Genomic DNA, 5,000 nt, shown 5'->3' with positions numbered 1-5,000 from the left:
CAACCCAAAACAGAATATACAAAAATCAACAGAAATTTAAATGAATGGAAAAGTATACGTAAACTAGACAATTTGATCAACAAAAATGAAGACATCAGAAAACGAAAGCAGCTGGCCACCAATGCATTCAACCAACTCCAAAATCTATGGAATAGAAATAACATAATCAGTGAGAATAAACGAATACAGATTTACGAGGCACTAATCATTCAGATATTGACATATAATTGTGGAACCTGGGGCCTCACAAAAAAGAACTTAGAAAATCTCGATCCATACCACCGCAAACAATTAATTCGTGTAATCGGAATATATTGGCCAGAGACAATTACAAATATTGATCTCTATGAAAAAAAAACAGGGTCCAACGCCGAGTACAATAATAAAAGAACAGCGATGGAGGTTATTTAGTCACATCTTACGTCGAGAAGATAACATCCCAGCCCAAACGGCAATGACAGAATATTTCCTTAATGGCAACAAATATGTAGGGAGACCACCAACATCAATGGTAACTACCCTGAACCAGGAGCTCACTACATATCAGAAATTTCTGGATTCAGAAAAAGCTGAATAAATCCCTGAAGAACTAAGAAATACTGCAGTGCCCTCCGTACTAAAGTCACAACAAGATCTTGACAGCCTCAAAACTCTGGCCCAGGACCGTGACCAATGGAAACAATTAACAACATGAATGGAGAGAGCATCTATACTCATTGACCATGACTGAATCACAAAATTCTCAGCAAGCGTCATTCAGAGTGCGAAGCTTATTACTACTACTACTACTACTACTACTACTACTACTACTACTACTACTACTACTACTACTACTACTACTACTACTACTACTACTACTACTTTACTACTACTACTACTACTACTACTACTACTACTAACTACTACTACTACTACCCCACCACCACTACTAATACTTACTACTACTACTACTACTACTACTACTACTACTACTACTACTACTACTATTACTACTACTACTACTACTACTACTACTACTACTACTACTACTACTAGTACTACTACTACTACGACTACTACTACTACTACCACTACTACTGTTACTACTGCTACTACTACTACTACTACTACTACTACTACTACTACTACTACTACTACTACACTACCACACCACCACTACTACTACTACTACTACTACTACTACTACTATACTACTACTACTACTACTACTACTACTACTACTACTACTACTACTACAACTATCACTACTACTACTACTACCTGATTGTGTGAAGTATGCTTTCATGGCTTTGCTTGCTGGATTATTGGTGTCTCTTCTAAGTACCTCTCTGAATATGAATGTGAAGTGATATAAGTAAAACAATGTCAGACAAGCAAAAAGAAAACTACAAGAACATATAATTCTCAACAAGGGATCAATCCTCAGACCACCTAGCTGCTAGTCAATCTAGCTGCATGATACACATCTTGTGATCTCTATGTATAGAAGGCCCTGGATAAATTAAACCTTGGAAAAGTCTCACAAAGATTTTAACCATGCTCTTCTGATGCCAATTTAGTTTCGAATCGTACAGTAACGTATCGTACCGTTTAAGAGCTAATCGGTTTTTAAAACTTTTAAATGCTCTGTGTAACATTTATGCATATCTAGATACGATTAGTCAATTATATAATTAGTATCCAATGTCTATTAAGTGATAATATAGAGAATTAAATTAAGTTTCATATTCAATATTCGTAGTATAATTTATTCTATTTAAATTTACATTCATTTGGCATGTCGGACTTGTGCATTCGAGAGTTTGAAATCATTGTTAGTCTATACAAAAGACAATAATATCCAATGTCATATTATATTATTCGTTAAAATTAAACATAAATATAATACCTTAGTACGGTAAGAGAATGTGAGTAAAGAGTTGTCTTTTCCCAAGGACACAACTAAGCGCCGCTCAGAGACGGATTCGAACCCTTTATCAGCCAATCCAAAAGCAAGTGTCTTACCACAATATCACATGGACACAACATGTCTGAATTTTAAGTAATGCATTATCGTTTTTACTATTTTTGTTTTGAACCCGTAACTTTTGATGTTTGACATTTTGTTTTTTTTTTATATTAGTTTTTGCACATTATTATTATATAGCCCAGAGCTTCTTACTTCCTTACTTCCTGTCACAGTAAACATTGTTCACAATTATCTTATTAACTTTTTATTTTAATAAGAACTGACTTCATCTCACTCCAGTTATATTTCGGTAGGCTTAGGAAAACTTTACCTTCTAATATTAGATCGTCTTTCCTTTAATAGCCTTCCCTCGAATTAATTTCTAATTAGTGAATACTTTTTGTTCTACATTCTGTCACGTTGCCGCTTATTATAAAAGCTGATAGGTCTACCATTCTACACTCACTTCTCTCTACAATCTATGCCGGACGGCCAGCCGCTCCATTCCTCATACATTGATGTATTTGAAGATTTTTATCTTTTGGTACTTTGTGAATATTTTATCTCCACCATCAAGACGCCGCAGCTTTTAGCTTTGATAGTGCAGTCTTCGATACATCAAGGATCAAACCTGAGCCCGCTGTCGAAGGAATATAGAATTCATCCCTTCCCAACTGCCTGAAAGTGGAACCTTACAAACTTGAGCCCGTTGTCGGAGGAATAAATAATCCATCCCTTTCAACTTCCTGGAAACGTAACCTTACAAACCTGATATTATATCATCATAAGTTACGTAATATATTCACATTTCTATTTGTAACTGCCATAATCACTATTCATCTCATTTAATTAAATTTCATCTTTCTTTTTATTCATCTTAAACAAATCGTTAATTGTTTTTCATTTAAAGTAACTAGTAAATTCTGGGGCCTTATCTTTATGCATAGTCGAGTAGCTCTTTACTCACTTGAGACCATGACACTTCCTTCCTTACTTATTTCCTTACTTACTTACTTACTTCCTTCCTTCCTTCCTTCCTTCCTTCCTTCCTTACTTACTTACTTACTTACTTACTTCCTGACCTATTTCACCTGTTCGTAAGAAAAGCAGCGACAAAAGACCATCTTCCTCTCCCCCCCCCCCCCTCACCCACCACCACTTTCTCATCTCTCCCTCCATTGTTCTGCTCCAAGTTTCCCCAAGGCCTTCTTTTTCTCTCTCCTTTGGGTGTCCAAAATTGGGCAGTTTGCTGATGTTTCCGGTCTCCTTCCTCATAACACAACCTTTCCATCTCCACCTTTATCCCATGGCCATGCTATTTTTCTTCTTGTCATCCATTCCATATTAATCTATAGCTTCTCACTCACTCACCCACTCACTCAATCCTCTTCAGGCCTGATCTCACTTTAGTCGATGCCAACAGCTATTATTCGGGCGAATTCGACAGTTTCAAGCAGCTTAGTATTCGCTTAGGACTCAGACGTTTTGATCGAGCCTCGCTCGACGCTTAGCTGAGTCCTCGGAAAAGGCTCTTTACTCACATTCTCTTACCGTACTTGGGTGTAAATTGAGTACCTGGCCGTTAACAGCCTTGTATCTGTCCGAAAAAATGTAATATCGCCTAGCTATCAGGCGTCATGTCACTTCCTACATGTTAAGTGTTGCTGTTGGCCAGGGACCCCTTCTACAGCGTTTTGAGCACGTTTAGTGGATATTGCGAAAAAATAAAAGCTCAGATTTTTCAGTAGTATGTGTTCTAATGGGTGAGTCTACTGACAGGTTGACTACATTGACTCTCTCCTTATAGACCTTAGCATTTGAACGATTTCTCATAACACGTTTTTTCGATCTCCACCATCTTCTCATGGGCATGAGGGTTTTTTTCATGTCATCTACTCCATATTTAAAAAAAATTTTTAATTGAGCTTTATATAGCGCAATATCCACTAAATGTGCTCAAAGCGCTTTACAAGGGCTCCCTGGTCAACAGCAACATTTAACATGTAGAACGGGACATGACGCCTGTCAGGCGATATTACAATTTTTTCGGACAAAGACAACGATGTTAACGACCAGATACTCATTTTACACCTGAGTACGGTGAGAGAATGTGAGTAAAGAGCCTTTTCCAAGGACTCAACTATGCGCCGAGCGCGAGGCTCGAACCCAGGACCTTCCGTTCCGATAGCGAGTGTCATACCACTAGACCACATAGCCACACATATTAACCTACATCTTCTTACTCACTCACTCAATCCTCTCCAATTGCATTCAATAGTCTGATGTCACGTCTGCCCAGGAACCAGCAGCTTGGCTCTAAACAAAGCAGATCGGTACTTTTTATTCTTCACACTGGCTACAACTTTTTCACATGGATCAGAATGTATAGACGTCAAAACATGATCAGATTTATAATGTTTTTCTCCTCTGGGTGCACTTTTATGCTCGTCGTCCGCCATTGTTCAGATAGTTTAGAACTAGTTACTAAGTTATTATGCGTCATTGCGAGGGAAGTGACGTCACGACTGTTGAAGCCTATTGGGGGCACTTAAAGGGTCTCCACTTTATCCTGTCACCATCTATTTATTGGGTCCACATCGAAGGACAGACAGTTAAGTGTTGCGGTTGGCCAGGGACCCCTAGTAAAGCGCTTTGAGCAGTTGATATTGCGCACATATAAAAGCTCAATTTTATTTGTGTTTATTTTCTTTTATTTATGTTTTATTTGTTGTTAATTGTTTGGTATTTTGTTCTTTGTTCTTTTGTTATTGTTTGAAGCTATTATTTATTTTTGTTGTCTGGAATGTCCTGCCAACGGACATAACGAACGTTGAATGCTTAGAAACTTTAAAAACAGATTTGAATACATTTGCTCGTCAAACTAATCTGTGGTGACTGTTCTCTGTTTTGATTGGATGTAACTGAACATCTGCAGTGATGGGCCCGTGGGGCCTTTTACAACTACAAGCCATTGAAGATTTAAGATTGTTTATTAGATTAAATTTGTACACTCAAATATAAAAGCAATGAGAATATGTTATGCTTTTGTAAA

The sequence above is a fragment of the Berghia stephanieae genome, chromosome 12 (genome assembly GCF_034508935.2).
Source record: "Berghia stephanieae isolate SIO BIC M18660-M18661 chromosome 12, UCSD_Bste_1.3, whole genome shotgun sequence".
NCBI lineage: Eukaryota > Metazoa > Mollusca > Gastropoda > Nudibranchia > Aeolidiidae > Berghia > Berghia stephanieae.
The sequence above is the reverse complement of the archived record's forward strand: the minus strand, read 5'-3'. Positions refer to the sequence as shown.